At 44.0% G+C, this 15,120-nt stretch overlaps 1 long non-coding RNA gene across 3 annotated transcripts in view; it reads left to right on the forward strand.

The window, feature by feature from the left end:
• LOC100848853 (uncharacterized) overlaps window positions 1-11,118 on the forward strand; it is a 54,022-nt gene extending 42,904 nt beyond the window's left edge. For 2 of the 3 annotated variants that reach the window (XR_815979.1, XR_009493141.1), the window contains 3 exons: window positions 8,280-8,547; window positions 10,129-10,246; window positions 10,894-11,118. This is a non-coding gene — a long non-coding RNA (uncharacterized lncRNA). Of the gene's footprint in view, window positions 1-5,543; window positions 6,762-8,279; window positions 8,548-10,128; window positions 10,247-10,893 lie in introns of those variants that run through there. The other variant, XR_009493140.1, reaches the window with a different exon arrangement.
• The last annotated feature ends 4,002 nt before the right edge of the window (window positions 11,119-15,120 follow it).

A 15,120-nucleotide genomic window follows, 5' to 3' on the forward strand; every position in this document is an offset into this window, starting at 1 on the left:
CTTTGACTTTGAATCACTGTATTTTTGTTTTGGGCATTCTTTCGGGTTCTTTTTTGAATGTTCTTGGTTGCTTTTATAATCTCTCATTCATGATGTGTTTTGTTTATGTGTTTGTTGCAATATTTACTATGGACTCATGTTCCTTGAAACTTTACTTGTAGTAAATTTTGAGGCCTAAGTTGAAAGTAATTTCCTTCAATGATAATATACATTTACTTCTACCTGGCACAGCAGGGACTGTTTTAAAATCAGTTCCAGATTTGAAGGAGTGTGAATTTGGGTTGAAAATTCCCATGAAAATTATATTACGCTATGAATTCTCAGGAGACATATTTTCCCCTTCAACCCAGCTCCACAGTTGAGAGAAACTAGTACTTCTCAATGGTCTCTACTGAGGGTTCTTAGCTTTGTCTGATGTCCTAGGAACATCAGGAAAACTCATGGGTTTTCCTTTCAGACTTCTGCTTTGGTTGAGCGTGAGGATTTGTCGTATGCCTCACACTTTATACAGTTGTCAAAAACAGGAGCTCAAAGTAATCAAGATTTAAAAGATTCCCCCAGAGCAAAAACCAGATTCAGTGCTTAGTTACCTATATATATATATTTCTCCTTTTAATTAACTTTTACCCTCCACTGATTGTCTTTTCTTGCTTGTTCATGGATGTATTTTTAAAGAGTTTTTATTATTATTATTATTTTTTTATATATAAATAAGAAAAAGCAGGGTCTATCTTTGTTGTGTTCAGTGGAAGAGCAGATCATGCTATCTTTCCTAAATTATGTCCAGAAACAGCAGCCCATAAACTTCTCAAGAACTGAGCTTCAGTCTCTAATTACTTCCCACAGACACTTCAATTCTTGTCTCTCTAAGCCACGCAGTAAGAGCGTGGTACTGGGGGCAGTTACAGTGCAGAGCAGTGGGGGTGCTGCTGCCTTTCTGATAGAAAGGTGAGGCTTGCACCTCTGCTGTAGCAGCAGGACTGCACAGGCCCTACATTCCTCTGCTCACCCAGGTCAACGGGATGTTTTGGGAGTTTCTCATACCACCAAACATTGCTGGCACCACTGAAGTTTCTCACCTAATATTAATTGTATGACCAATTTTGAAGAAAATATTAACTTGAAGTTGAATGAGTATATCTGTGTTTACAGGAATAATCTAGTGAGTTTTCTGAGAGTAGATTTCTCTGTTCTGATGCCATGACAAAATACCAACTGGCTTAAACAGAAATGTATTTTCTCATAGTTCTGGAGGCTGGAAGTCACAATCAAGGTCTGGCAGGGTTGGGAGCTCTTTCCTGTTTTCAGGTGGCTGCCATCTTGTGTGTGCTCACATGATCTTTCCTAGATGCAAGCTTGGTGGGAGAGAGAGACCGACATATACATACATGCAGGGCGGGGGGTGGGGGTGGTCTCTCAGTCTCTTTGTATAAGGCCACTGAACCTATCTAATCCAATTGGATTAGGGCCCCACTCTTATGACCTCATTTAACCTTAATTACTTCCTTAGCCAAATATGTCACTCTAGGGAGTTAGGGCTTCAGCATATGAATTGAGAGGGGAATACATTCAGTCCATAACAGAGCATCTCTTATGAACTCACTTATATGAATGACAGATATAAGGGGACTATTACAGGTTACAACCCAAGGCTGAACAGGTTACAACCGACAGCCAGTGTTAGCCCTTGGAGGGCTTTCCCCTCATGTTTACCTGCCTGATGATACGTTTGATCTGTGTTTCAAAGCAGGATGTTCACATCTCAAAGGGGAATGGACAATCCATTAGGAGAAAGAGTACAATTTTAGAGCCCTGTTCACAATTTATTTTTGTGTTTTATGTACATATGGAATTTTACTACACTTTTACATGTATGTAATTTATATAATCATAAATGTACTCATATCAAGGAATAGTCTAGAATAATTACTGAGTGGTATGGAGCCGTAAAGGCTTAGGAGTCACTTGTAAGGAAGGAAGATGGCCCTTTTCAAGGTATTCAGTTCAGTTCAGTTCAGTCGCTCAGTCGTGTCCGACTCTCTGCGACCCCATGAAGCACAGCACGCCAAGCCTCCCTGTCCATCACCAACTCCTGGAGTTCACTCAAACTAATGTCCATCGAGTCGGTGATGCCATCCAGCCATCTCATCCTCTGTCGTCCCCATCTCCTCCTGCCCCCAATCCCTCTCAGCATCAGGGTCTTTTCCAATGAGTCAACTCTTTGCATGAGGTGGCCAAAGTATTGGAGTATAGGAATCCATGAACACAGTTAAGATATAAACCTTGCTAACAAGAATAGATCACAAGAAATAATCATCAAAGAAGTAAAGACTGTCGATAGAAGGGATAGAAAGGATAAACCATGTCACCCCAACATAGGAGGAAAAGAAAAATGAAAAGGAACAAAGTATTATTATTTCTCAGTAGCTTTTAACTGTCTCTGCCATGTTTGATCTACTTGTTTTTAATAATCCCTTGGTGGTGTGATTCCAGTTAACCACAAATGGTAATCATGTAAGTGTTTGCCCTCACAAAGTACCACGATTTCTTACAGAGGGCTCTGAGCTGCTGACAGAATTTATCTGAACCATCTCTGTTTTCTTCATAGAAAAAAATAGTATTTGGCCCTGACCCAAACATCCTCTCTGCTGCTTGATTGGAGAATTGAAAAGCAGAGTGAACTGTACTTCCCTGATACTCTTGAGGTGCAGGAAAACCCATTAAATTGTTTTCTTTGAGAAGGTATTTTAAAACTTGATGTGTTGCATTCCCTTCCGAAAATGGAAAAACTAGTCAGGGAATTGGCTACCCTGCTGTAATAGGTGAGGAATCCTATCATCTGTGGGCTTATAAAGAGGCCTGGAGCTTTGGTCTTTTCCTCTCTAGCCTCCAAGAGGATATAGAATTTTATGTACAACCCCCAAATTGCCTGAAAATCAGAGTGGCCACTTCCACTTAGATTCCAAAGTCAGCGTTTGTCTCTTGGAGGCAAAAACACAGGCATCAATGCACAAAGAACAAATGCCCTTGTTGGCACCAGGCATTTGCAGAAAATCTGGGCTGGATAAAGGGGAGGGGAAGATTTTCTGTCTCTCATGGTACCACAGAGAGTCAGTGTGCATGTTCGGGCCAGCGTGGAGACAGGATGCGTGTAACTCTGTGAGTTTATTCTCTGCTAGGTGTTGAAGGTTGCAGAAATGAATAAAACAACTTCCCTTCTAAGAATAATTCACACACAGTATAGGGCTCAGTAATTTGCCTAAAATTTTATGCCAAATTATATGTGCTTTTGGATATAAGCAGTTGTTTTTCCTGGGGAGGTAACTTCATAGATTGCAAAAAGGTCTGTGACTCCCCAAAATGTTAAGAATGATTGTTCTACACAAATGTTTTTTTTGGGGGGGGGCGTCTTTTCATCAAAAGGGATGTTAGTGCTTAGAATTAGGTAGAAGTATTCGGGGCACACAGAGGAACACATATAGAGCTGGCAGCACCTCTTCGGAGGTCATGCCTTCTAACTCCTACTCTGCTGCTGAGGGGCCTGATAAAACACTTCTAGGAAGCTGGAGCTAAAAGTGTTGGTTGGTGGCAGTAGTGGTGGGAGATTCTATTTTTTTAAGGACTTCTAGGCTTTTATCTTTTTTTTTTTTTATATTCACATGGATGATGAAAAAATTTCTCATCAAAATAAAAATTTGCTAGATCTCAGCATAAGCACTTTGAATAGAAGGAGATGTTTTCATTATAATATTTTTTAAACTTTTCTTTTCCTATATATCTTCAAGGAGTTCAAATCTACAATAAGAATAATGTGTGTGGCAGGGTATTGATTAGTGAGAAGCTATCATTTTAGTGGTTAAGGGCGCAGACTAAGGGGCCAGACTGCCTGGGTTCAAGTCCCAGCTCCTCCAAGTTGTCACTGAAAGTGGAAGTGTTAGTTGCTCAGTTGTGTCTGACTCTTTGCGACCCATGGACTTGTAGCTCACCAGGCTCCTCTGTCCACGAAATTTCCCAGGCAAGAATACTGGAGTGGGTTGCCATTTCCTCCTCCAGGGGATTTTTTGAACCCAGGGATCAAACCGCAATCCCCTGCTTTGCAGATTCTTTACTGTCTGAGCCACCTGGGAAGCCCAACTTGTCACTACCTAGCATCCATTTCCTCATCTGTAAACTGGAAATAAAAATATCTGCTTCATTGAGTGGTAGTGATTTGATGAGTTAATGTATGTAAAGACTTTAGAGCAGTGCCTGACTGATTGTAAATGCTACCTTAGTGTTTGCTTACATTCTTAATGACACCCACCCCAAGCCCCCTAAACCCTACCCCTGTTCCCCATTCAGTAACTAGATGGTGGTAGGTGATCACTGTTATAGGGAAATGATGTGAAAGGAAAGAGGAAAAAGTCTCCTTGTGAGTTTCAAAAGAACAGGCTTTGAGGAAATGGAAACAGGACAAAGGTAATAGACTGTGGACTCAGGCGAGTAGTTGGAAGTGTTTTCTCTTCCACCTCCCCACACACTGGCTAGAAAAGGATGCTGCAGATTGGAGGGAGAGTGAATTGAAATGAGGGTTATGAGAGCTTAGATGCTAGTAGATCCCTAAAAAAGGAGGCCATGAACTCTGGTTCCATGTCAGGTGTGAGGGATGCTGGAACCTAAAACCAACCCCACAGAAAGAGAACAACAGAGTGAACCCACGTCCTATTTCTTTAAGGTTCTGGGGAAGTAACAATGACTCTATAGTGTGACTTGGCAGATGTGGCCTTGTTACTGAGCCCAGTTCATTCTGCACACTGCCCAACAGACCAATAAATTGAAAGACAAGTTGTTAGAACAAGGAATAATGATTTTCATGGAAAAGCTAGCACACCAAGAAGATGGCAGGCTAGCATCTCAGAGAACCATTTACTCTCAGTCCCAAATTGGGATCCTTTTATACAGAAGAGAAGGAAGGGGAGGGGCTCAATGTGGCATTGACCAATGGCTGACTAATGGTCACTGGTTGACAGTTGCTCTCTAACCGTCACTTGCTTGGGGGAGGGGCCCACTGAGGCACCAACCAATAGGTGAGCAGGACCACTAATGGTTGCTGGTTGACAGTTTCTCCCTAATTGGCTGCTGGCTTGTGGCGGGGGCGGGGCGGGGGGGGGCGGGGCAGGGGGGCGGGGGGGAGAGTGGGGGTGGGGTGGGGGCTTCTGACCGAGGCTGCTACAGCTGGGAGCCTTCCCCTGCTGCTATTACAGCCTTCCAGAGTTCTCCAGGCTCCATTACAACCCCAGCATGGTTTCTTGGTTTCCAAGCATGGCAGAAAGGACAGAAATGAGGAAGCCTCAGCGACCATGGGGGGAGACTGTATTAGATGAGATGGGGCTTCCCAACAGCAACCAGGATGAAAAGAAGGCGCTGAGGATGAAGACCAGGTCCGCCCTCACCTGGACACCACCTTAACCCTCCTAGGTGCTCAGATGCTACACTATAGAAAAGGGAAAGGAGGGGAGACTGACTTCACATTCTTAGGGAAAAAATGGGACTTGAAATAGAAATTAAATCGAGTTGTGAAAAGTTCAAGATACCTGTTCTGCACGTTTGTATTTTCAGACAGAGATTCGTACCTGCTCTACCTAGTTCCTTCCTGACTCAGTTATTGCCCTCATTCGGGGAAAGTGAACTAAGTTTTGGTTCGAAAGCTTCAGCTCACAGCTGGCAATATCTGAGTCACCAGGGTGTGTCTCCACTGCCTGTCAAGGTTGCGTAATGATGACAAGAACTGGGAACTTGGGAGTAGCGCACCCCCTGAGATGACAATCACAGCACGTCAGGCAGGGGGTAGGGGTATCTGAGAAGCAGGTGCTGGGACCTCTCCATTGAGAGGGATGGGAAGCGGAGCGTGGCTCAGAAGGCTGGACCTCTGTTCAAGGCAGGGACTGTGGGAACGTCCATTTTTGTAAGATGGGAGTCCTGCGATCCTAGCTTCCTGTTCTGTCCCAGCCGGGATTCTCTGCATAAGCATTAATACATGTCTACTGGCATCATGTGGGATGCAGGGAGCATTCCTGGGTGAATGGGACAGAGTCTTTGCCTCCGGAGTGCCTGTCTGTAGTAGGGGCGGGGTAGGTGCACAGCTGTTAGTGGGCCTCTGTTAGTGTTCCTGCTCAGCCATTGGTCCTCCTGGCAGTGGACCCCTCCCCCAAGCAAGCGACCGTTAGTGAGAGACCGTTAGGGAGCAACTGTCAGTGAGTGACCGTTAACAGTCCTGCTCAGCCATTGGTCAGTGTTACAGTGGGACCCTCCCCTAAGTTAGCGACCTTCGGGAGCAGCTGTCAAGAAGCAACCCTTAGGAGTCATGCTTCAGCCACTGGTTGGCATCGCCCTGGGCCACTCCTCCTCCCCCTCCTCTATATAAAAGGAACTGAATTTTGGATTGAGGCAAGATGGGTTTTTGAGACACTAGCCTGCTGTCTTATGGGTCTGTTAGCTTTCCCCTTGCCCCAACAACTCCTCTCCTGATTTACTGGCCTGTTATGCAATGAGCAGAATGATTTTGGGCTGGGTAACACATTTCCCGCTCCCAAAGAGATCCTTCCCGTGTTTAGTAGGCAGCAGATAAGATGGGAATACAAGGGGAGGAGAGTTCCTCTGATATGAGCGCTCCAGAGGAATTCCTAGCAAGCAGGGCTCCTACACTGGGTCTTGGGAGGATAAATGGGTGTTCATGAAGGAGACAGAGATGCTGGGGACACAGGCTGATCACAGATGTGCAGGTAAGGAGCAGCAGAGGACACAAAGCAGAAAGCTCTGCAGCATCTCTGGGCTGTAGGGAGACAAGGGGTGGGAGATGGAAGTTTGGGTCAAGTCACAGACAGCCTTGGATGCTATGATCAGGAATTTAGCCTCCATTCTAGAGCCCATGAGTAGCCGCTAACAGGTTTCTAGGTAGATAGTCCAATAACCAGGTTTATATTTCACAAAGATATGTCTGGCAGCATTTGGAGGGAAAATGGGAAAGGACTGGAGGGGTGGCCAGAATGTTAATGAAGATTGTTCACTAACCAGTTCCATTCACCAACCAGTTCCAGCAAGTCCCCACATTGAACTACAGACTCCATAGGCCCATCCATTAAGTCTTGCTTGTAAAGGGAAGTTCCAAAGGAGGTTTCTGACTAAATGGAAACAGTAGAGGATCAGACACAGGAAAGCTGAGGGCTGGTACTTAGGCTGGTTTCTAATGAGTTAGAAGAGCAGCAGACAACTCTGCCTGTACCCATCCTGGTAACCTCAAGTTCCAGATTCCTCCGCTTGTCTGACCTTACAGCCAGATGGAGTTTTCAGCACCAGCCCCTCTAGCCATCCTGTCCAGCTGCACTGGACTCAGGGTGGTGATGCTATTCTTGGAAGAAGGAAGCAGGCCATCCTGCCAGTGATTGCACTAGTCCCTCAGTCCAATGGGGTCAGCAAGTGTCACCATACCTTCCACAGCTCTCACTTAAGCCCAAAGCAGGGTATGACACTTCCATCAACCTTGGAACTTCTATCGGACTCGTACTTTGTCAAAACTGCATTTTCATAATTACCATTGTGTCCAGGACTTCCAGGGATTGCAGTAACTCCATATCGCCTCTTGCTAAATCATTTGGCTGCATTTCAGAAATAGTGTTCTCAGTTCCAACTGGCTTCAGTCTGCCGCTCTCAATTAATTATTCATGCCTGTGGCTCAGATTTTCACATCCTCATAGCCTTTGGTGGCCCAGCGATCTTGGCTGGGAAATGGAGAAGTGGGAAAGGAGGGCCAGAACATACAAAGTAGGGCGAATGGGAAATGACCAAAAAAAAAAAAAGTATGTGGAGGGGTGGGGTGGGGGTGCACAAGGCAGTGGGCAGATCTTTGGAGGATGGGAAGCGGGGATGGATGGGTTAAATGGGAGCAAGTGGGAAAGAAAACTCTGAGAGGCAAGAGAACAGAACAGAGAGAAGTGTGGGGCTGTCCTGGAAAAGGAAATTGTGTAACTTGATTGCAAGATCAAAATGCAGCTCTTGCTACTGATTAAATTAGTTTATCTCTGCAGCACAGCGCTGGGCTGCAAAAGAGATGTCGTAGCTGGAGGTGAACAGGGAAATGAGCTCGCCGTGCGTAGTTCCCTGCAGCTTCAGTGCTGTCCTGCAGTTTTCTTAGAAACCACAATGATTCCCTTTAAACAATGGATCCTTCCCCTCCTCCCTCCAACTCCTCCCTTACTCTTTAGGTCGGCTAGTTCAATTAATGACATTGACTGTTTTCACAGATCCTATAGGAGCTTTGGCACTGGTGTCATATGAATATGGAAAGTTCCATTGGACAGAGAATGACTGGGCAGTGTGGACTGCTGAGGAGAGAGAGCTGACCCAACAGACACTTGATCTGACCGGAGCAAGTCCTGTAGAGCCTGCACTGGAGAGACCTTGGCAATCACCCAGCCACTACCCTGGCTGCACCTAGACGCACCTGGGAGCTTAAAAGAAAATAATCGTGTCTGGGTTCCATCCTTAAAGGTTTAATTCAAGTTGTCTGGGGTAAGGCCCTTTATCATTATTAAAAACAAGAAAATCAAATGAGGCTACTATGTGGCCAGAGTGGAAGATCCCTGACTTAGTTCAAGCTTTTCATTTCATAGATAAAAAACTGGGGCTCCTGAAGTCAATGTCGGGTGCCCTGATTTTTCACAGTTGAGGAGTCATGGTTCTCCTGCCCTCCTAGGTCAGTGCTGGCTCTGCCAGCCTAGAGGCATTTCAGCACGAGCACCTTCTTGGGGACTCCTGAGCCTTCCTATGAAGAGGTGACTGAGTACTTACTCCCTAACATGTCCGTCTGGGGCTTAGCACCCTCTAGAGAGGTTCCTTCCAGCCTGCTGAATATTTTATAAGCATCTGAAGAGATTCAACACAGTAAATAACTCCTGTGCAGGAACATATTGGACGTCCCCCATCCACACACACACCCCCACACTTGTGTACAAGCACACACAGACTTAGTCTTTCCTCATTTCTGTTTGAAAGCAGGTGACCTTTTCTCTGAACTGCAGTCACTGCCAACAATAAACAAACATGGAGGGAAAAAGGTAAACAAAGGGAGTTCTGCTGATGTTCCATTCCAGAAGCATTTTGTTTGATCCTGGGTGGAGGGGGGCATTTCTTAGATACCTTGGGACTCCATACACATTTGACTGAACAAGGGGTGCTGGGGATGGTAAAAGTGAACACTGAGGTGGCAAAATCAGACTTTTGCATGTCTCTCTTTACAGGAAAAACCCAGCTTATCAACAGTTCATGGAATTTCAAATACAGAACACACTGTATAGTTTTTTCTTTTTAACAACAATGCCAAATGTTTTTTTCCTTTTTCTTTTCTTTTTGTAAAATAAAAACAATAGCTCTGCTGCCCCCTAATACTCAAGACAAATATCCTCTGGTAGATTACAGATAAGAGAAATCAATTTTACTTCATACAAGACTGCATTTCATTTTGGAAGATCTTTTGGTCACATTTAAGTGCAAGAGGAAGAGATAACAGATGAAATAGCTTCGTGTAGAAACAGAACATTCTTGAACATTTGTTCTAATTCATTCCCAAGTCCAACTGAGCATGATGCAGAATAATGGCTTTCACAACAATGACTCAGACAATCCCCTCCCCCTGCTTCCAAGAATGTTTCCAGTTACATCCAAAACCTTAGATGATGAGGAATGAAAATAGCATCTTATTACACACCTGTCATTGGCTCTTGGGAGAAATATCTTTCCCAAATGCTGCAATGGGAGACTTAATTTATACACATCACAAATTCATATTCATGTGTGCTCCATTAAAGCTTTATTATGTTTACAAATCTTCTGATGAGTGAGAAATCAATAATCTGAGGAATTGTAGATGTAGAAATAGAAGAAAAATAGAGTTTACCATGCATGACAGTAAGTGCCAGCCCATTGATACAATGTTTGGGGTCTGAAACAATGATGAATGTCAAGTTACCTCAGGATAAATTTTCCAACTATTTATCTTAAAAAGTTAAATTACAGATATGTTGTGGAGATTCTTCTGTAAGAAGTTATTAATTTCAGTGGTCAATTTCAATACTGTTTCCGGAAATTTTTCAGGTAGAACTCTTTCTGAAGTTCTTTGGGAAAGAACAGCTAAATGTCACCGATGACCACAGACCTCCCTGGGGCCTCAAAATCAGTGCAAGAGATGAAACTGCACCTGCAGGCTGAACAGGTAACGTTATACAAAGGCATGCCATTCTGTCTCATCATTATGCTTTCTATCATTACAACCACTATTATTCAGAAGTTTGAGAGTTTTTTTGAAAAAATATTCTGTTTTCAGAGGCTAGGAACTCTTGGCATACATCTTTGATCTCTGATGACCCTTTATTTGTGTTTTTAGTGTATTGTTAAAATTGTCTTTTGAGGAATGTCGTGGTTTTCTTCTGTACATTTTTTTGGTGGGTGAGACGTCTATTCAGATACAATTCCTGATGGGTTTCTCAGTTTTCAAAAGACCCATGAACTTGAATCAGCACTGTAGAGTTTCTGCATTTCCATTTCTTGCCTCGAAGTCTAACCTTGTGTGTTTTTCCACCTGCTGTGGTTCATCAGACTTCTTCCTACTTGAATCACTCAAGCTAAGGGGCTGGTGGATGGTCCAAACCCTGCAGTTACTCTACTTCATGGTTCTAGACCCAGTGATTATTTCAGCAGGTGGATACGTGACCCAAGCTGGCTCAATTTAGAGCTTGTCTATGGATTTTCTAAATTTGAAGTGGAGAGCATGTTCTCTCTTTCTTGTTGCCTCACAGGCTCTGAAGTGCCTAGAATTGTGCCTGATATAGGTTAAGCGTCTCTTCTCATTATTGTTAACAGGGTGTGCCTTTGGGGCTGCTGGTAGCCATGGCCGCCTTCACATGAAGGAACCTGGAAGAATGAGGGCAAACAGAACAAAAGCTGAGGCGAAAGGTGGAGCGAGAAATCTGGTACAATTCACACAAATCCATCCTTTTTTATGGTTTGGTTCCATGAGCTAATACATTTCTTTTTCTTGTTTGAGTTGGGATTCTGCCATTTGTAATAAAAAGTTCTGATGATGAACACGACTTGGTGTTATTTAGCAGATGCTTGGAAGTTTGGACTAGAAAAAAAGTAAAGATTGAGGCAGGCATTTCTAGTAGTACGGACTCAGGGACTAAGACAGAAAATGCAGGCAGACAGGTTTGAGAGATGGTCATGAACTTAACTTTGGATGTATTAAGTTTGAAGATCTTTGAATTTTGCCACGTGGAGCTGCCCATTAGGTGTTTAGAAATAAGGATAGAAAGCTCAGGAGAGAGTTCAGAGGTGGGGATGTAGATATGTGGTCAACAGAATGGAGCTGAAACTGGAGCCCATGACCCTGAATGGGTCTAGTGAATGAGTGAGTGAAGTCGCTCAGTCGTGTCTGACTCTTTGTGTCCCCATGGACTATAGCCCACCATGCTCCTCCATCCATGGGATTTTCCAGGCAAGAGTACTGGAGTGGGGTGCCATTTCCTTCTCCAGAGGATCTTCCCAACCCAGGGATTGAACCTGGGTCTCATTGTAGGCAGATGCTTTACTGTCTGAGCCACCAGGGAAGTCCGAATGGGTCCAGAGCAGGACTGAAAGAGGCACGGGAGAAGGAACAGACAATGGGAGGTGATGTGGTCCAGTGAGAGGACAGGAGAGATGTCAAAGAGGATAATCCTAACAACACCCTTACATGATGCCAAGAGGCTTAGATGGGTGAAAACTCAGAAAAGGCATCACAGGCTATCAGGAGCTTATTGGTGCCACTTGAGAGAAAATTTCAGTTTAGTAGGAGCACAGGATTGAGAAATGGATGGGAGAAGGTCATGGGAGAGGTCAGAAGAGGGAAAGGTGTGGGCATTCCATAGTTTCAGTGTAGTCAGATCACTTCTTTTTTTCTTAAGAGTAATTGTGATTTAAGCACATCTACAGGTTGAAGAGAAATCAAAGGGCAGAAAAAATACATCAGATGGGTACAAATGGAAAAAGCACATTAAAAGAGGAAGGGGTAGAGGGTAAAAGAAGAAGTCTCAGAGAGGAAAAACTGTATTTCTTTATTTAAGACGTCAGGGCAAGAGAAAAAGACCACAATGAGCTTGGAAGAATTTAAGATAGGAGGTGAATGCTAGGTAGAACTCCATCCCAGGATGTTGAAGCCAAGAAGGTGGATGACAAGGTCATGGCTACTTGATTGGTGGGTGAAGGAACTTCAGTGTGGACAGAATTTAGAACCACTACAAGAAATTAATTGAGTTTATTATAATAATTTTAGGGTATCACTGAGATTAGAAAGAATAATTTGGCAGTGTATTGTATTCAGTCAATTTCCACTAGCAGCCCAAGATAAGGAATGGCAAAAACCAAAGATGCATTTGCCTAGTTCAATGGAAAGTTAAGGAACAAGGAAATCTAGGATGCCAGGGGCCTTGCTGAGTGAAGAGAGCAGGTTTGTCTCGCTTACTAGCTTGCTGTCAGGGACTTGTCTTACTATGGATGCCGTGCAGCACAGTATCCGGCACCTAAGGGAGATGCAATAAAGATTTATGCCATTGAATAAAAAGGCACTCGTTAACTTTTATGCTGCACTCTTTCATCTAGTTGCAGCTCCGAAACACAGGAATCACCTTCCTTTCTTCTCCACATTTGTTCTGGCAGTTTGATTAGAAAGAATAAGATGTTTCTGGAATCATCCCTGTGGAGAGAGAGGGTGGTGATGGGGCTATGAGAAAAATGGGAAGTAGAAATTTGAGAAAAATAAATGAATGTATTTGCATTCCTATTGTGAGGAAGGAACTGGGTGTGACTGTGTGTGTTCCAAGCACAAGTACTGATGGTTTGAGATGAGGCAGTATGTGAGTCACACAGCAGGGGAGGTTTTATAAAGAAATTGATGAGCAAGGCGATCTGGGCAGGATATAGGGTGACCAGTTATCCCAGTTGCCCAGGATGGAAGGTGACTGTGAGACTTTTTGTACTAAAATGGGAAAGTTCCAGAGTGATCAGGATATTTGGTCAGCCTACTGTGTGCAGAGAAACATGAAAAAATATATTAAATATCCATTTCTCTTTAAAATAGAGTAGTTTCAGAATTTCTGGAGAGGTCACTCTAGGGAACCCCTCTGAGAAGGAACATTTGATTTGTATCGGCAGACTAAAGAGTGTTAACTCCATGAACTGAACATGTTTCTAAATTGGGCTTCCTGAAGATTCCTAAAACTTCCAAGTAATTGATCTGAAGCTAAAAGTGTAAGCTGGGCCTTTATGATGACCTTAGATAAACTGTCTTATTGCCTCATTTTAAAACATAGTATTTTTTATTAGAACCTGAAAGTGTCATTTAAGGTTACTCACCAGCTTTCTTGCAGTACAGTTTGCAGGAGACTGGGGGAAAGAATAGATTCTTTTTTCTTCTCCACCCTCGCCTGCCTAGCTGAAGAAACACCATGCTGTCTCCAATGTTAAGTAGCAGGTGAGATGCTTGCCTGTTTCAAAGGCCAAACAAAACATAAACCAGATGGGACCTGCTTTGGTGCTGATCTGAACCAAGAGCTGAATAAAATGAATAAACACACCAAGAACACTCTAGACAACTCCCAACAGAGAAGAAACACACAGATGACAGAAACATAATTGTCTTTAATTTGCAAATTGATTTTGGATCCTAAGAATCTGGAATGAATGGGGTTTTTTTTTGGGTCTTACCTTTAGTCAGTGATTTCAGCAACGTTAACGACTGTATAGTGGTAGCAGTAGGTGAATGGGTACGAGGGACAAGTGTGCTCAGAACTTCTCTTGAGGGACCAGAACCTACAGAGGACAACTGAGGAGGTAGTGGTGGGAAAAACAACACAAAAGCTTTGAACAAAGGAAAATGTAGAAACTCCCAGCATTCCAAGTTGATTGATACTCTCACGCACAAATGCTATGAATGACTTACTGCTTCATTCAAATTCTTGCTCCAAATCAGTGGGTCTCAGGCTTGGCTGCACATTGAAATTACCTGGGGAGCCTTAAAATACCTGATCCCTGGGTCCAATCCCAGCCTTGGTGCTGGACTGCATCTGTGTAACCAAGATTGATAGCCCCTATGCTGTCAATCAGGAAATCAGGAGAAAAGGCCCAGGCCAGTAGTTTCCAAATTGTATGTGCCTAAGAATGGCCTGGAGGGATTGGTAAGATCTCCTGGAGCTCATCTTCAGAGAATTCAGTAGGTCAGGGTGGGGCCTGGAGATTATGCATTTCTAACAAGCTCCCCAGTGCTGCTGCTGCTTCTGGGCCAAGGATCGCACTGTGAGGACTGCTGGCCTGAGTGGATCTTCTGTTACTATGTCTGGAGACAACTAAACCATTCATAATTCCTTGCGGTACCCCTGAGAGTTCTGTGGGCCCTCATTTAAGTGTGTTTAGAGGGCACATCTGAATTGATTTGCCCCATTCCCTCCAGCCAATGGGAGGAAGCTCCTCCTTTTTCAAGCCTGGAAGTGTAAGGGCTTTGTTCTTTGCTGACCTTGTTGATTTCAGGGGAAGCCATAAAAGGTTGGCATGAAGGGATGATGAGACACATCATCATGGATGTCTGGTAATCCTAGGGAACACAGTGTCCTGGGCATTTGCCAGCCAGCTCCATGGAGTCACTCTGATCTAATGGCACCCCAACTAGCCAGGCAGTCTCCTCCTGTGCACCCCTCCATTCTACCTTGGAACCCCCGCTCTGTGCCTGCCCTCATCCAACAAGCAGGACCCACAGTGCATTTGGAATACTGCCCCACTGTGCCTAGAGAACCATGGTGGCCCAAAGAATAGTACTAAATCATAGGTACTGTTTGTGGGGGGCACGTGTTCTGCCAAAAACTGTGCTGGCACTTTATACACATCACTTAACTTAAACTTCATGCCTTCATGCCAACCTTGAAAAACAAGAATTATTATAACCATTTTATAGATGAGGAAACTGAGGCTCAAAGAGTATGACTTGCCCAAAGCCTAAGGGCCGTTAAAGGAGAGATGAGATGTGGGGTTGGTCTGGCTCCAAAGCCCATGCTTTCGTCT

This window comes from Bos taurus, chromosome 27, assembly GCF_002263795.3.
Source record: "Bos taurus isolate L1 Dominette 01449 registration number 42190680 breed Hereford chromosome 27, ARS-UCD2.0, whole genome shotgun sequence".
Lineage (NCBI taxonomy): Eukaryota > Metazoa > Chordata > Mammalia > Artiodactyla > Bovidae > Bos > Bos taurus.